Source organism: Choloepus didactylus, chromosome 20 (assembly GCF_015220235.1).
Source record: "Choloepus didactylus isolate mChoDid1 chromosome 20, mChoDid1.pri, whole genome shotgun sequence".
NCBI classification, from domain to species: domain Eukaryota; kingdom Metazoa; phylum Chordata; class Mammalia; order Pilosa; family Megalonychidae; genus Choloepus; species Choloepus didactylus.
In genome coordinates this window covers 39,035,733-39,054,384 of record NC_051326.1, presented here as the reverse complement: position 1 = coordinate 39,054,384, position 18,652 = coordinate 39,035,733, and positions in this window count along the sequence as shown.

The window sequence follows — 18,652 nt, the reverse complement described above, 5'->3', positions numbered from 1 at the left end:
TTAGTAATAAGTTCTAGAGTTCTGTGATTCAATTATAGATTAAAGATTTTACAAATGGAAATATTCTGTCTTAATATGTAGTAGGAAAAAACCCATTTGGCAGAGGGAAAATGAAAAACCCATTTGACAGAAAAATGAGTAACTATATCAATAAAAGTAAAACAACCAGTAAAGATGAAAATAATTCAAATTTCTAAGTCATTTTGAGTTGTTAGTAAGCATTTGATAGAACTTTAAGGGAGATTTGGGTGCCAAGGCCAATTTTTACAAATAAAGTGCTTGCTTGGGCCTAATCAGATGATCAAGAGTTGGCGAAAAATACAGGCTTGGGATCATGATCATCCTAATTAACGATGATTCTTAAATTTTCTACTGCTAAGGATATGGTAGCCCTTCACTAGTACCCTCTGATTGTATTTCTTTGCAACAGTCATACAACAAAAATAAACACACAATTCTTATCTTTGAAGCTGGAAGCAGAAAAATGGTTGTCCTACTTACTTTGCTCTGAGACCTCTTTTTCAAATCAATATTTATAAAACTTCAACTTTGGCAAGGGAAAAAATCCAAGTAGTAAAGGAAGCTGAGAATGTAATAACATGGGGATCTTCAAGAAAAGCTCTTCCAACGCCATCAGATTAGAGAGGAGAAAACTGGGACCCAGTGGGACAGACTTCGCCAAGGCCAGACAACAAGGGAGAGACAAACCCAGAGCACAAATCCCGATCTTCTAACTTTCGATTCAGGGAATTTCCAGCCACTCCACAAAAACAGTGTGGCACTTGATCTGTTGGTTTAGCACGTGTTTTCCAGAGCTGCAGCTCTTTCCACCTGGCCTCTTACTCCCTGCCGGGCCAACTAAGCATTTAAGTAGATCTGATTTCAGGAAACGATGGAAGGAGGAGTCACTAAGGAAGCAGTTGAAATCACTTGGGTTTGGGATTGGCCTTGTACTCCCAGGAAACTGCAGTGGTGCCTCACCTGATGTTAGCAAAGCCCCAGCTCACCTGCCACTGAGCCCTCTCATCATCTCCTGATAATTAGCTCCTGTGAGACCTGTATCTATTAGGCAAACCCCCGCCTTAAAAATCCTCTTTAAAGACTCTCCCAGGCTTCCAGTGCAGTTTTGTTCAACTTTTATTTAAAGCCGTCTCCCTCAGGCAGCTCATTTTTCCCTGGTCTCTTGAGTGGTCGCTTCAGGCAGGCTTCATCATCAATGAAATGTGCGCCGATCAACAGTTTTGTGCCAATGACAAAGCCTAAATACATCTGATGTGCTGTTTGTGGAAGCAGTAAAGCAACTTGAGAAAGGGCAGAATTTCCAGCAGCTGTTACAGAAATAGCACAGCCAATTAAGATTCCAGCTGCAGAGAGACAAAGATACAATCTGGAACAATAATAACTCTGTACTGTGAATTTTTAAGAAACAGATTTGCCTTTTACTCCCAGGTTTGGCGATAAAGGTTTAGAGCAGAGCCGGCCAACTGGCACCCTATTAAGTCTCTCCTCCTCTCCCATATGTTCAAACCAAAGTCTCTCCACACTCCACCAAATGCCTCGTAGGTCCAAAGTGGCTTTTGGTTCCTTGCTGCTTTTGACTGGTCTTCTCCAGTATGAGGTCAAAGAAATAATTCTCAGGAGAGGAATTACCTTCATAAGTAGAGAAAACTGTAGGAAAATTTCACATCTATGGGAAAATCTGGACATTGTGCAAGTATGGGAACTATTTCAGTGAATAGGAACAAATTACCCAGAGGATGTGGAGCAAATTGTTAGAGAAGTATGTCATGGGAACACAGGTTGATGGCACAACAGGAACTTGCAGCAAATGATCCCTTTATTACTTGCACAGAACAAGAAGTCCAGAAATGGCAAATAATCCATTGCTTACACAGCACAAAGAGTCCAAAAGAGCAAGGGAGGAAGTCCCATCATGCTTGGCCTCTCGGGGTGGCTAAAAACTGCCCTGCGTCAGGGTCCATAGACGGCAGCCCTGCACGCCTCACTTCATGTCAGAGAAGAGAGACAAGTTTATACTCTTTGAGAGCAGTTTTCATCCAACTTGGGAAGAAGTGGCCCTGCCACTGAGAATTCCTGTTCTCATAAACATCTGGGGCTGCTTTTCTGGTTTCTAGGTTAAAGATTTGGCCAGTCCTTTACATTAGATTTAGCATTTACCCCAGGTGGTGGAATGGCACACACTAGAAAAGGAGGTGGGGTAGCAGAAGGCCAGAGGATGACCGCTTAGCTGTTTGTGACTTCCCCAGAGAAGGCAGAGGGGTAGGTGAGCTCTGGGTGATGGCCACTTAGCAGGTGTCTGTGATTTCCCTAACAGGGGAAGCCCACATCAATATTGCACTTTTTGCATGTTTGTGCATGGAAAGCAAGGCTGCACAGATTTCCAGGGGTACAGCATACTTTGGCAGGGGAGAGTATCTCACTTTTATGCCAGGCACTGAGCAGGGACACATCACCAATGAATAATAACCTTTTTTACATAGGGCCAGAAAGGTTTACCATTGAGTCCAAGTCTTCATTTGTTACAGAGAAACAATATTTTTATTTTTCCCCACAAACTGCTGACCTCCAGTTTTTGGTCATCTCAGTCATTAACAGTATCATCCAAGTTGCTTAAGATACAAACCTAGATTTTTCCATTGATTCTTCCTTTACTGAACCATCAGTAAGCCATGATAACTTTATTCCCCCAAGTATCTTTTATGTACTTCTCTGACTTTTCGTTGGCATCCTCCCATTACCGCCTACCATCATCTGTGCCCTGGACAGTCACAAAGCCTACCATTTCTCAGCCTCCTAGGTACCCTGAGTTGACACCAGCACTCTTGCCCTATGCCAGCTCTTTGCCATCCGTCACAAGTATCTCACATGTACATCAAATCAAGTCATTTCCCATCTTAGAATATTTCGGCAGCTTCCTATTACCTTTTAAATAAAACCTAAACTCCTAATCATGACCTCAAAGCCTTCTGATCCTGGTGCCAGACTTACACTTCAATGTCATCTCCTATCACTCCCCTCTTGATCACTGTGCTCTAGTGACACTCGTCTCCTTTTGTATCCCTAACACACCAAGGTTATTTTGTTTTGAGGACCTATGCCTTTGCCCTTCATTCAAGCGGCTCATTTTTCTGATATCCCTCTTAAGGAATCTCTTCAGAGAGGTTTATCTAACATCCTATTTAAATTATCTCAAACTTTCTCCATTCACATCCCTTCTAGGTCAAGAGAAAAACCTTAAGTTTCCATTTAATAAGTAGTCAGACCCAAACAACTTGGTAAGAGTTTCTATCCTACCAATGTAGAAACCATTTGAAACATCAATACATATAAATTGAAAGAGATAAATAATATTTTTATTTCATTATTAAATAACCACAATTATTTATTAATGGGATGTGTGTGTCTGTTATACACCACACGACATCTCAAATCCAGAAAACAACACCTTCATTTCCTTTTCCTCATTCATTTAAGCACAGGTTTGCTTTTTATCACAGCAATGAACAAAAACCCAGCTTCACAAAAGTATGACATCACCAAAAGGAATGAAGGCTTAACTAAGATTGAAAGAATGAACTACCTTAAGTTAGTAGTAGATTTTGTGTATTGTATGTTCCCTGCAAAAATGCTATCTTACAGCATCTCTGTAAGTTTGCTGTGGCACCCCAGTGTACCATGATGCAAATTTTGGAACCACAATATATGATCACTTTGTTGAGTTCCACTGATAATAACACAACCATAGTGATCTTGTTTATCTCTTTAGTTTTTTTGGGGGGTGGGGTGGGGGGTCTAATTTCCATAAAGCCAAGGACAATTGTTCATACTTTAACCCCAGATTCTAGCACTGTACCTATCTCAACATAAGTACTCATTAGGACTCAAACAGCATAAAAGAACAAATTCTCCCCTGCTATTCAGTAATTGATTGTCTTAGTTTCACTTCTGCCATGACAAATAACCATATAATGCTATTAATGTCAGGCTTTAACAATAAGAATGTATTGGCTCACAGTTCAGGGGCCAGAAGTCCCACATCAAGATGCTGGCCAGAAGGCTCGCTTCCCCCTGGGGTCAGTAGTGTTCTGTCTGACCAGGAATCCTTGGGTTCCTGGCTTTCCCATCATAAAGCCATGTCTTCTCGTTTTCTCTTCCAGATTCCACTGACTTCTAGCTTCTGGCTTCTCCCCATGGCTTTCTCTCACTGGATTCTGGTTTCTTTCTCTTTATAAAGCCTCCAGTAATCTGGATTAAGACTAAACCTCATTCAGCTGGGCCACATCTAAATTAAAAATAACATCATCAAGAGATCACATTTATGATGTGTTCATACCCACAGGAATGAGGATCAAGACCAAGAACATAACTAAATTGAGGAACATAATTCAATCCATTGCAAGAGTCAACTCTAAAACCCAGTTTTCTTGACTCATAAATAAGCCTCTAACTACTCTATGACTTGGAAATTTTTTCCTGTTTCCATGCTAAGAAAAAGGGGTAACTATAGTCTTAGCTAGTGGCAGGAAGATGACTATATGAGCACCTGAAATCTCTTCTATTATAGCATAAATGGTCCCAATTCTGGTTTTACAGATGGACCTTTATTTTGAAAGTCAAGAAACTTATACCCAGAGAGGTTAAAAGGACTTGCCCAAGATCACAAAAACTATGGCAGGGTAAGGGTGTGAACCCAGGAGTTCTGATTTATTTTAAGCATGTTACTACCTCACCACATTGGCAATTATGAACAAATGGAGGAGTATAACTTGGTAAAAGGGGGGAGGGGTAAGATGACCTACCAAAAAAGAATGCAACACTTTCCTGAAATATTACTTTCAACTATCAACTTGGCAAAGTTTGAAAAATGTGGCAAGACTATATGGAAACAGGCAGTTCAGTATTTCTAGTGGAAGTAAAAATTGGTCCAATCTCCATGTAGAGAAATTTGACAATTTCACAGGCTATGGAATGATAAATGTAGAAGAATATTCATTTCAGCATTCTTTGTAGTATCTAAAGCTTAGAAAATATTTATGAACTTCAGTAAGGAGGGACTAGAAACATTACAGGACTTTCACACAATGGAATACTGTGTAGCCTTTCAAAGCAATTTTGGAATGATCTTAAGGCTATCTTGATAAATAAAAAAAGGAAAGAAATGAAAAACACAAAAGGTTGTTTTTTTGTGTGTTTTTTTGCATGGAATATTCCTTGGAGTAGATTCACAAAACAGAAAACATGCCTTGCCAACTGGATGGGGAATTGAAGTGGGTGAAAAATTTACTTTTTACTGTACACAATTTTGTAACTTTTCAAAATTTTACCATGTGCATCTATTACTTATATAAAAATAAATATTAACATTTACAAGGGATGCAAGTCACAGAAGATAAGGCCACACTGTGATGAACATTTTCTAAGGAATTCAAGAGTTTTATAATTTTTATATATTTTTTATCAGAGTTATAAGTTTCAAGAAAAATCATGCAGAAAATACAGAGTTCCCTTATACCTCTGCCTCACACACACAGTTTTCCCTATTATTAACACTTTGCATTAGTGCGGTAACTTTGTTACAATTCAAGAAAGAATACTATTATAATTACATTATTAACTGTAGTCTATCATTTACGTTATGGGTCACTGCTTATTGGTATAGTCCTATATTTTTGTATTTCTTACTAGAGGAGTTGTAAGTTTACAGAAAAATCATGCAGAAAATACAAGAATTCCCATATACACCCCTCACACTTGCAGTTTTCCCTATTATTTTCCCTACTAATATGATAACATTGTTACAATAGATGAAAGAATATTATTATAATTATACTATTAATTATAATGCATATTTTACATTAGGTTTAACTGTGTTGGGCATTCCTATGCGATCCTTTTCCCAATATTATTCTAGTTATATATATATATATATCCTAAAACGTCCCCTTTTAATCACATTCAAATATATAATTCAGTAGACTTAATTACATTCAAAATATTGTGCTAACATCACCACCGTCCACTACCAAAACTTCTCCATCACCCCAAACAGAAACTCTGAACCTATTAAGCATTAACTACCTATTCCCCACCCCGTCCCAGGCCCTGGTAACCTGTATTCTAGTTTCTGACTCTAAGAATTTGCTTATTCTAATCATATGTATTCCTAGGTTTCTAGGCATTTTTATCAAGAAAGTGTGCTGGATTTTGTCAAATCCCTTTTTTTTTTTCTGCATTAATTGAGATGATTATATGTTTTTTCTCTCATCTATTAATGTAGTATATTATATTAATTGATATTCTTAGGTAGAACCACTCTTGCATACATGAGTAAAATCCCTCTTGATCATGAAATATAGTTGTTTTAATGTACTGTTGGATTTGGTTATCTATTATTTAGTTGAGGATTGCTGCATCTATACTCATGAGGGATATTGATCTGTAATTTTCTTTTCTTGTGGTATCTCTATTTGGCTTTGATATTAGAGTTATGATGGTCCCATAGAATAAGTTAGGAAGTGTTACTACCTGTTTTTTTTTTTTTGGAAGAGTTTGAGCAGGACTGCTGTTAATTCTTGGAGTTTTTGAAAAATTCACCTGTGAAGCCATTTGGTCCTAGGCTTTCCTTTGTTGGAAGATTTTTGTTTAATGATTCAATCTCTTTACATGTTATTGGTCTGTTGAGATCATCTGTTTCTTCTTGAGATGGTATAGACAGCATGTGTGTTTCCAGGAATTTTTCCACTTCACATAAGTTTTCTAATTTCTTGGTGTACAGTTTTTCATAGTGCCCTCCTAATCTTTTTTATTTCTTTGGGGTCAGTAGTAATGTCCCCTTTTCATTTCTGATTTTAGTTATTTGTTTCATCTCTTTTTTTTTTTTTCTTTAGTCTAATTAAAATTTTGTGGATTTTATTGATCTTTTTAAAGAAGCAACTTTGGTTTCATCGACTCTTGTTATTGTTTTATTATTCTCTGTTTCACTTATCTCTTCTGTAATCTTTGTTATTTCCTCCCTTCTAATCATTTTGGGTTCAGTTTGCCCTTCTTTGTCTAAATCCTCCAGTTGTGAGGTTAGATCTCTGATTTAAGATCTTTCTTCTTTTTTAATGTAAGCATTTAGAGCTATAAATTTCCCTCTTAGCGCTGCCTTTGTTGCATACTCTAGGTTCCAACATGTTGTATATTCATATTCGTTCACCTCACGATATTTCCTTATTTCCCTTGTGATTTCTCCTTTGACTCACTGGTTGTTTTAGAGTGTTTTGTTTAATTTCCACATACATTTAAATTTTTGAGTTCTCCCTCTATTGCTGATTTCTAACTTCATTCCATTATGGTCAGAGATAATACATTGTATTATTTCAATATTTTTTAATTTATTGAGACTTATTTTGAGACCTAATGTATGGTCCATCCTGGAGAATGATCCATATGCACTAGGAAAGAATGTGTATTCTGCTGCTGTTGAGTGAAGTGTTCTATATGTCTGTTAGGACAAGTTGGTTTATAGATTTATCAAGTGTTCTATTTCCTTATTGATCTTCTGTCTAGATGTTTTACCCATTATTGAGAGTGGTGTATTGAAGTTTCCTACTGCCATGTAAAAAGCTATCAGTTTCTCTTTAAATCTGTCAATATTTACTTCATATTCTTTGTGGTTCTTTTTTAATAAGTCATATATATTTTAATTGTTATGTCTTTTTGTTGAATTGACCCATTTATCAGTATGTAGTGACCTCCTTTGTCCTTTGTAACAGTTTTTGATTTACAGTCAATTTGTCTGTCATTAGTATATCTACCCCAGCTGTCTTTTGCTTACTATTTTCATGGCACATTTTTTCCATCCTTGCACTTTCAGACAACTTGTATCTTTGAATGCAGGGTGTCTCTTGTAAACTGCTTGTAGTTGGGTCATACTTTTTTGTCTATTCTGCCAATCCTTGCCTTTCAAATGGAGAATTTAATACATTTATATTTAAATTAACTACTGGTAATGCAGGACTTTCTTCTACCATTTTGCTATTTGGTCTTTGTAAGACTTATACCTTTTTTGGTCCCTTGATTTTTCTGTTAAGGCCACTTACATATTTATTTGATTTTTTTGTAGTGAAACATTTTGAGTCACTCCTCCATTTCCTTCTCTATATATTTTTCATATATTTTCTCTGTGGTTTCCATGGGCTTATATTTGACATCCTAAATCTATAATAATACTGTTTGATTTGATACCAATTTAACTTCAATAGCATACATATACACTGTTCCTATACACCTCTGCCTTCTACCTTTTAGTGTACTTGTTACAAACTGTATCTTTATACATTGCATGTCCAAAGCCATAGATTTATCATTACTTTTTATGCATTCACATTTTAGCACCTGTAAGAAGTAAAAAATGCAGTTACATACCAAAAGATATCATACAATAATACTAGCATTTATAATTTCCCATATGATTACTCTCCTAGTTTGCTAATGCTGCCGGGATGCAAAACACCAGAAATGGATTGGCTTTTATATAGGGAGTTTATTTGGTTACACAGTTACAGTCTTAAGCCCATAAAGTGTCCAAGGTAAACACATCAGCAATCGGGTACCTTCACTGGGAGATGGCCAATGGTGTCTGGAAAACCTCTGTTAGCTGGGAAGGCATGTGGCTGGTGTCTGCTCCAGAGTTCTGGTTTCAAAATGACTTTATCCCAGGATGTTCCTCTCTAGGCTGCAGTTCCTCAAAAACGTCACTCTCAATTGCTCTTGGGGCATTTATTCTCTCTTAGCTTCTCCAGAGCAAGAGTCGGCTTTCAACCGCCATCTCCAAATGTCTTTGAAACTCCTCTCTATGCCCCTGGGCATTCTTCAAAGTGTCCCTCTTGGCTGTAGCTCCTCTTCAAGCTGTCACTCTCAGCTGCACTGAGTTCCTTCTGTTTGTCAGCTCATTTATATGGCTCCAGTGATTTAATTTAGACCCACCCTGAATGGGTGTGGTAACACCTCCATGGAAATTATCCAATCAGAGTCATCACCCACAGTTGGGTGAGGTGCATCTCCACGGAAACACTCAAAGAATTACAATCTAATTAACACTGATATGTCTGCCCACACAAGATTACATCAAAGATAATGGCATTTTGGGGGACATAATACATTCAAACTGACACAATTACCTTTACCAGAGGTCTTTATTTCTTTATGCCACTTTGGCCCACTGTCTACCATCCTTTCAGTCTTAAGATTCTCTTTAGCATTGCTTGTAAGGTAGATCTAAAGTTTATAAACTTCCTCAGTTTTTGTTTTTCTGGAAATGTCTTAATCTCTCCCTCAGTTTTGAGATATGAGGATATCTCCCTCAGTTTGAGATATCCTGGGTATAAAATTCTTTGTTGGCAATTTCTTTCTTTCAGATTTCAAATATTTTGTCCCATTTCCTCTTTACCTCCATGATTTCTGATGAGAAACTGGCACTGAATCTTATTGGGGCTTCTGTGTACATAACACCCCCTTGTCCTTGGTGTTCAACAGTTTGACTACCATGTGTCTGGCAATGGTTTTCTCTGGGTTTACCCTATTTGGGGTTTGTTGGGATTCTTTATTGTGCATATTCATTTCTTTCACTAAATTTGGGAAGTTTTCTACCCTTATTCCTTTGAATATTCCTTAGGCCCCTTTAATCTTCTTCTATGGGACTCACATAAGCATATATTGGGATGCTTGAAGATGTCCCACAGGTCTCTTAGACTCTGAACATTTTTGTTACATTCTTTTTTCCTTCTGTTTCTCAACCCAAATCATTTCAATTATCTTCTCTTTGAGTCCACTGTTTCTTTCTTCTGCCAGATCTAAACTGCTTCTGAAGCCCTCAAGGGAATTTTTCATTTCAGTTATTGTGGTCTTCAAGTCCAGTATTTCTCTTTGGTTCTTTTATAAAATTTCTGTTTCTTTGTTAAGATTCTCATATTGTTCATTCATGTTTTCCTGACATCTTTTAGTTCTTTCTATGTGCTTTCATTATCTTTTTGAACATACTGAAGATCATTTTTTTTTAAGTCTTTGTCTGGAATGCCCAATGTCTGCTCTTCTTCATTGATGGTTTCTGAATTTTTATCTTGTTCCTCTGAATGGGCCATCATTTTTTGTTCCTTTTTTGGTCTTATTTTCTTTGGGTGGACATTATACATTTGATATTTTAATGTATTAACTCTGGGGTGTAGTCCCTGAACTGTCTGTTCCTTAAGTTTGTATCCAGCTACTGATATGACTCAGATTTCCTTGAGTGCCAGGAGCTAAAAAAATAAACAAACCAAAGCAAAAAATACTTTTGCAATCTTGTCAAATAGGATCTCCCTCAACTAGGTGTTCTCCTTCCAATTTTATCCCCCCATCAAGAAAATCAGCCTGTAGTGAAAGTGAACTTCAGGGTCTTTCTGTCTTTTCTGAGCCTGAATCTTGTCCTGGACTTGTTCTGTCTGGGGCCCTTAGGAATTCTCTTGGCCACTGGAATTGGAATGTTCCCTCTACTCCCTATGAAATAGGCTATGAACTTTCTGGGTTGTCTATTGGCTTTCAGCCTGTGCCCTGATCACTCACATGCACAAAATCCAACATATGCATATGGGTTACTCTGCTCCCTTTAGAATAGGGCCATGGACCCACAATGGTAGTGCAAGCTGGCTCCATACCACACTGGGGATTCGATGGGGGAGGGGTCAGCAAAGTTGCCATGAGCTTCTCCTACCATTTTTAAAGATGCATTTTCTTGATAAGGCACCTGCCCAGTTATAGCAACTCTTATGATTTCCCAGAGTTTTGAGGAAGACAGCTCTTTTAGTTTTTGCCTGATTTTCATAGATTCCATGGGAGAATAGCACCCTGGAGTGCACTGTGCCATCTTGCTCAACCAGAAGGGCAATTTCAGTGTTTTGAAGTTATTGTTTTTTGTTATAATTGTTATATTGTATTTTTAGGAAATTCCACCATTAAAAAACTAGTTGTCAAAAGCACTTACACATGATCATGTTTATTCTTGCTTTGGGTTCTTACCTTCATTCTTTATTTTGTGAGCTACTAATGTTTAGAAACTTTGTCCTTCTTATTTGACAACCATTTTCAGTCCAAGATCAGTATTTTAGCCTGTTGGAGATTGAGTCATGTTCTCCACAAAAGACATATTCAAATCTTAATCTTTGTTCCTGTGAGTGTGCACCCATTTGTAAGTAGGACCTTTGAAGATATTACTAGTTAAGTTGTGGACTCATCCGTGAATAGGATTTTTGAATATCCTGTTTAGATGCAGCCAAATTGAATCAGGTTAAGCCTTGGTCCATATGACTGAAGGCCTGATAAAGAGATGATATTCAGGCAAAGTCAGTCAGTAGAAGACAAAGGAAACCAGAAAGAAGAGAGAGATCTCCATGTGAGAGAGGACTGCCATCACCAGAAAGCTACTCTGTGAGGAAGCATAGCCTTGCTAACATCCTGATTTTCAACTTCTAGCCTTCACAACTGTGACACAATAAATGCTTGTGGTTTAAGGAAACCCCTTGTGTGGTATTTGTCACAGCATCTCTGGCAAAATAAAACATAACTGAAGTAAGTGTATACATAGATTTTTTTAAATTTTTTATTGTGAAATGTAACATATATACATAAAAGTTATAACTTTCAAAGTATGATTTAACAAGTAGTTATAGAGCAAATTTCAAAGAATGTTATGGGTTATAGTTCCACAATTTCAGTTATTTCCTTACTGTGAAATATACAGAAAACTGAGAACTTTCAAAGTATGATTTAACAAGTAGTTATGGAGAAAATTTCAAAGAATGTTATGAGTTACAGTTTTATGTAGTTATATATAGTTATGTACACATAGCTTCATTCCAAAAATCATTTGAGGCAGTTTACAAAAATACGTATGATACAAAATATGTTAAAGAAACCATCAAAGTAAATCCATGAATTTTAGAAGATGCCCCAAGTAAACGCGTTTGATGGAGCTTAACACACAAAGAATGACTCAAAGGCTTATCTTGCCTTTCATTTCCAATAAACATACTTTATAGGTCAAATAATACCTTGGAAACTAGAATTTTCATACTAAACCAAAATTTATGGAACACATTATTTATGTATCCACAAGTTTTCTTCAAAATAATGCACATACAATATAGGATTTAAGAACTTAGTCAAGCAATCAATTTAAATTGGGAAAGAACATTGAATTTCCAAATAATTAAAATATAGGAAGTTGTTTTGGGGACCAGGAGGCACTATCTCAGTGTAAGATGTTTATGTAAACAATTACATCATCATTGCATATGAGAAAAATGACAAAGAATGATTTCTTTCATAAGATGAAAATATTGAGGTTAAATTATTGTTATACATATGATTAAAAGATATAACGACCCAGTGAACAGCAAATTTTATTTTTGCTGATTAAATGGATTGAGTTCTTCTGACATATAATACCCTATCTGATGTACACTGTAATATTTGCCACTTTATAGGTAACTGTTCTTTTAAAACACATTTAAATGAGTAGTTTTGGGATATTGAGTGTGGCCTTCAGCCTTCTTGAAAATAAATAGAAATGTCTCATAAACAAACAGAAAATGCCTCATAATATTACTAGGAGAGCTAAAAAGCCATTATTGTGATAGTTAAGTCTATAAAGATTATAACTTACTCATCCACTAAGAAAACTGATATTAATTGACTCAATTGTGAAAATGGTGAAAGCTGATGGCTTTTTCCAGAATGACTTCATGATTAATACTAAATAATTAAGATTTACTAAGTAAGTATTAAATCAGTATTACCCTCTAAAACATACAGCAGAACTGCAGAAGATTAAAGACAAAGAAACTCAGTTCTTACAGTCATGCAATTTATATTTCTGAAGAAGCAGACATAAAAAAAGTATCTAGTAAAGCAGGAAAAAATGATGAGTGTGATTTGAATGCTTCAAATCCTACTGGAATGAAAAGGGGAAAAAGTTAAGTTCTTATTTTATATCAACCCCTTTTTTAAAAAATCCCTTATCTAATGCTTTCTCTTAAAAATCTCATAATAGATGTATTATTACTTTGATTCTAGAAAAGAAACTGAGACTCAAAAAGTTCAAGGAAATTAACCAAGATCACACAACTATTAAGGATAAGAGCTGAAACCAAACCCATCTTTATGTGACTTCAAGGCCTTCATTATCATGGAATGAGACTGAGATTTTGGAAAGCAGAGCTAGAACTTGAAAAGTAGGCAGGATTCATCTAAACACAGGAGAATAAGGAGGATATTTTAGGTGGGGAAACTGATATGAGCAGTGGATTGTGGATCATGTTATGCAAGAGATTTTAGAAAAAAATACACAATCCTGACTAGACTTAAGTTTTAAAATAAAGGAATGGAGATAATTAACATTGAATTCACAAGAGAAGGCAAATTACAGTAAACTTGAACATCAATATGAGAAGTTATTTTTATTTCTTGAAGACAATGTTTAGGCATGTAATGACTTGTGGTAGGGAAGTATGTGAAGGGTTCTAGGATGACTTAATATGTTTTTAGGATGGAATAGAGAAGAGTGAAAGTGTAGGAAATTTGTGCCTGACAGGAATAAGACAATAAAGTAATGTGCAGCAGGAATTGAAAGGAAGGAAGAGATTTTATGAAAGAAAATCACCAGTCCACTGTGATTATCTGGAGTCAGAATTGGTGCAAAGATTTGAAGTGGAAGACTTCGTTTCTGTTATACTGTAGAAAAAGAATTTAAAATGCACTATAAAATGAAGTGAAAAATCAAATTAAACCATAGGGGATATCAACAATCTTGCTCAGTCACTGAACAGATTTCAAATTGACTCTTTTGTATTTATACAGCCCATATCTGGGAAATGATCCATTGCTTTTAACCTCGTCAAATGGCACAACCAGACTTCCTGAAACCCAGAGAAAATGCGACTATTCAGAATGATATGGAATTGTCTGTGGCTTTAGCAGAGAACTACAAGAAGGAATTCATAAAATCAATATTTATAGAAAATAACATTATGAGGAAAAAACAAGCTTTCTAAATAAGAAAATAGCATCATACTTTCGGGAGTCTGATGAATTTTAAAAAGAATAAGTAAACAATTTGTAATACACTTGATAATGATTTTGAAATACAGTCACAAAACTGAATTATATACCTGGAAAAAATAATAAGCAAATCTGTCAAAAAATGGAATGGTTTTTTGCATCTCTTAATTTGTTGCCATTGAAGTGAACTTGATGATACTATCCTACTTCAGATTCCATCAACACTGAAAAAATAATTCTGCTCTAATGAGCAATGGTTCTGATAGGCAAATATTAAAACCTTAAACAGCAAATAGTTGATGTCTGAATTATGCTGAGGGACGGATAAAGAGATGGCAAATCAAGGAGCAACTTAACCCTAGTCAATTCAGAAAACACAGATTTTTTGTAAAACAAATTGTTGTGAATGCTGACGAAATGACTGCTGAAAAATTAATTAAACTTACATGCTAATTAATAAATAATCTTAAATGTAGAAATTAAAATGTAATTTCTAAACATAGTTAATTTACTAATTCATCAAACTTTAATTTGCACTGAATATACAAAGAATTAAAATAAGAACTCTGCTTTCAAGGAACACAATGTCTAGTGCAATGTCAGACACAAATACACAATTAGAACAGGTTGATGTCTTGAACTAGAAACAGTTTTCTATATTAAAATTAATTTTTAAAAGGTAAAATGATGCTGATTTGTATAAAAACATGTTTTTACTTGCAAAGTATTCTTTTGCCTTTTTAAAAATAATTTGAAAATCATTTAAGAAAACAAACCAATGAATAATATTTTAAAATGTGTATCTTAAATCTGTATTCTTAAAAGATCATAATGGGTCTCATATATAAAAATATTAAGTAAAGATTTTCCCCCAAATATAGTTGAAACAGAAAGCTACAGGAAAGAAAATAAAGCAGAAAATCTTATGTTAAATATTCAGCTATGATGTTTAATTGTCTTTTTTTCTGAATAGAAGATTTTGAACAAATCCTAAAGTTTAAGCTAATCCTTTTATTACATGGTTACAATTGTTTGCTTTTATAAACATACTACTGTGAATAATCCATGACCCATCTCATTATGAATATGTAAGTAACTTTCTCTAGGATATGTGCCTTAGAATAAAACTATTGGATTCTGAGGCATCCCATTGTGAACTTTTTAATTGTTAAATATTGCATTTTTTTATATTTTATCTATAACAACTCTTAATGCTATCTGTCAGTATACTATCTGTCACACAAATAATAACTTCCTGTAGTCTCTAATGGAACTACCTTGGCAGCTTCTTATCTTCCCTCTATCACCTTATCAAAAGAAGAAAAGTCTCCCCTTAATTTTATACAGGATAGGAAAGATCAAGATGAGATTTCTACCATGAATTTACTAAAGAGTTGGGAATAATTTAGGGTAAACTAGGATACTAGTATAAGTGACTACTCTTAAAGTTCAAAGGCCCAAACCTACATCTATTCTTAGGGAATCCAGGGCTGGCAGCTTCCATGTGTAGTAATTGGTCTTAACCATGTGCCAGAGACCAGCTTGCCCCCTTCCAAAGGAAATTTCATTAAACTTATCCAACATACTTGAGTTCAGCTCCAAGAGTCATGAATCCCAAAGAGAAGGAGTAGCCTTCAGACTAAGGGCCACTTCCAAGCCTTGATTCCTGGCCTGGGACAACCTCTTCCTAGATTTAATGTGAAAGAGTGACCCTCATCTTCTCCACTGTCCCCAGAAGGACAGTTACTGTAAGTACTCTCTAGTTTGGTGTTAGTATATTCTCCAAAGTCCACAAGACATTTAGATAAAAATAACATCTGGATATAATTAGTCCATACCTAGTCAAGCATACCCAGTCCAAACAGAATCCTTTACTAGTGTCCTTCATCTGGAGGAAGGTGGAGATCACCATGGTCCCTTTTGCAACAATAGAAGTTTTCACTCCTGCTCTAGAGTTCATAAGTGTTCTAACAAAAACACAAACTCCTAAATAAGAAAAAGCAATGAGACACATGCAATGAAATGTAAAATCATAACTAGAAACAAAGTAACAATGGCAGAATAGATGCTAACAAACATCCTTTCACCATAAGGAATAGAAAAATCTAAACAAAACAGATGAAACAACTATTTTCAGGCATTAGGCAGCAAGCAATGAAGGACTGCAATGCTTGAAACAGGGGAGACACATGAGTCATGCCCACATTCACTCAGACTGTCTCTGTGGGGACATTATCTAGGCCATGCTTTAGAGAGGTAGAGCGTACATAAGGGGTATGACTCTAACTGTGTAGGGAAAACAGAGTTCATTTTGGGAGTACTAAGGCAATTAAGCATTGAGAAAAAGAGCCTAAAAGAAGAACTCTGGTAGTCTTCAAGGAAATTCCTCTTTGTTTTTGGCTGACTCTTAGGCTATACAAGAGTGGGTCAATGCTCAAGGAGGCTTATCAAAAAGAAGTTTATGGAAGGTTGGAAGCTAAGCAGTGATCCTGGAGGTTGAATGATGCTGGGAAGATAACTGAATTTAGGAGGCAGCCTGATTGGAGAAATCATGACGATAACTCCATTGAGACCACAGAAACGGCATGCTCCAAAAAGAAACACACTGCAAGAGTAAGAACACTGCCTTAGGAGCAAGAGGGGGAAAACTGAAAACAAGTCTAAACAAAAACTTACACAGGATCAAGGAAATTCATAAATAATTTAACTATCTACCAGAAACTGAACTTGAATCTCATTTGAGGAAGATCACATAATCCTCTACAACAAATCACCCACAATGGTCAGCAAACAATAAAAAATAACAAGATAGTTACCTGGTCAGCCAAGCTGGTGGCTTAAGATGCTCCAGCATGCTGTTCTTCCACAAAATCTTCAAACAAGTAGCAAAAATGGCAGAACCATCTTCCTAAAGACTCCAGAAAACAGTTAAAGTGTTGCATTAAAAAGGCAGATGTGGAATCAAGAAAACACATTACTTTAGGGGAAGAAGAGTAAGAACTACCACTGACTTAGAAACATTAGAAGCCAGAAGTTAGTGCAATGGCATGTTTAGAGTGATGAAAGAAATAAAAACCTGCCAATTAGTATAACATATCCAGTGAAAATATACTTCAAATATAATGGCTATTAAATACATTTACATGCAACATCTTAGATAATTAATGCCCAGCACTCTGACACTACAAGAAATGCTAAATATCATTTATCAAGATGAAGAAACATGACTCAGATGGAAGCAATGAAGTACTAGAAGGAATGCATAGCTTCCTAAAGAGTAAACATATGGGTAAACTTTAAATACTATTGACGAGTTAAAGATAGCAATGTGCTTAGGGTTTATAAAAGTGTAGAAGTAAAAATAAATGAAATATTAGCAAAAACTGAACGGAAGAAATGGAGCTAACATATTTTAAGGACTTGCACTGATTGTGATGACAAGAAAATTTTAATTTAAGACACTCATAAATTAAAGTTGCATTTCATACTTTCTTGGGTAACCAATAAATGAATGCTATAAAAAAAGTATTTTAAAAAGTTAATTGATGAGATATAATGGAATAATTAAAAGCTTTGATTAGTATAAAAGAAGGGTGTATGGAGAATAACGTCACAAAGATCAGATGGGAAAAGGAAAACTGGGTAGCGAAGTATTTTGCTTAACCCCAACCATATCAGCATTCACATTAAATGTAAATGGGCAAAATTAAGAGACAGCAATGTTTGAAAATTAAAAAAAAAAGAAGCCATCATGCAGTGTGTTACAGCTTGAAGCCAGAAAACTTGTTCTTAAATCTAATCCATTCCTGTGGTATAAACACATTGTAAGTAAGATCTTCTGATAAGGTTAATTCAGTCAAGGTGTGTGACTCACCTCATTCAGGATGGGACTTAATCCAATTACTAGAATCTTACATAAATGAGAGCAAGAGAAAGAGGAAAAAGCCATGGAAAGAAGAAGCTGAAATCAATGAAGAAACCCAGAAGAGAAGGGAGAGACCAATAGATACTGCAATGTGCCTTGCCATGTAGCAGAAGTACCAAGGATCACCAGCAGTCAGTCTTTAGAAAGAAAGCATCATCTTAATGATGACTTGATTTGGACATTTTCTCAGTCTCAAAACTGTAAGCTAATAAATTTCCATTGTTCAAAGTTGAACCATTTCATGAAATTTGCTTTAAGAGGCCTAGGAAACTAAAACACAACGTTTACAAGAGATGCACTTTAATTATAAGGAAATAGATATAACAAAAGTTAAAAATATAGAAATAAAGGATAGACCATACAAAAAACTATCAAGATAAGGGCTCTGCAACAATAATAATTCATGCAAAATAGACATCATGGCAAGAAATACAAAAGGAGGTTAAGAGAAATATTGTTTAATGATAAAAGTATCATTGCATTAAGAAGCCATAACAATCCTAAATATGTATGCATGTAATAACTTAACCTCAGACTACATTAATTAAAAATTGGTGACTTAAAGAAGAAATAGACCAATCCACAATCAGACTTGGAGAGTTTTACACATTTTCTCAGTGATTGCTAGAA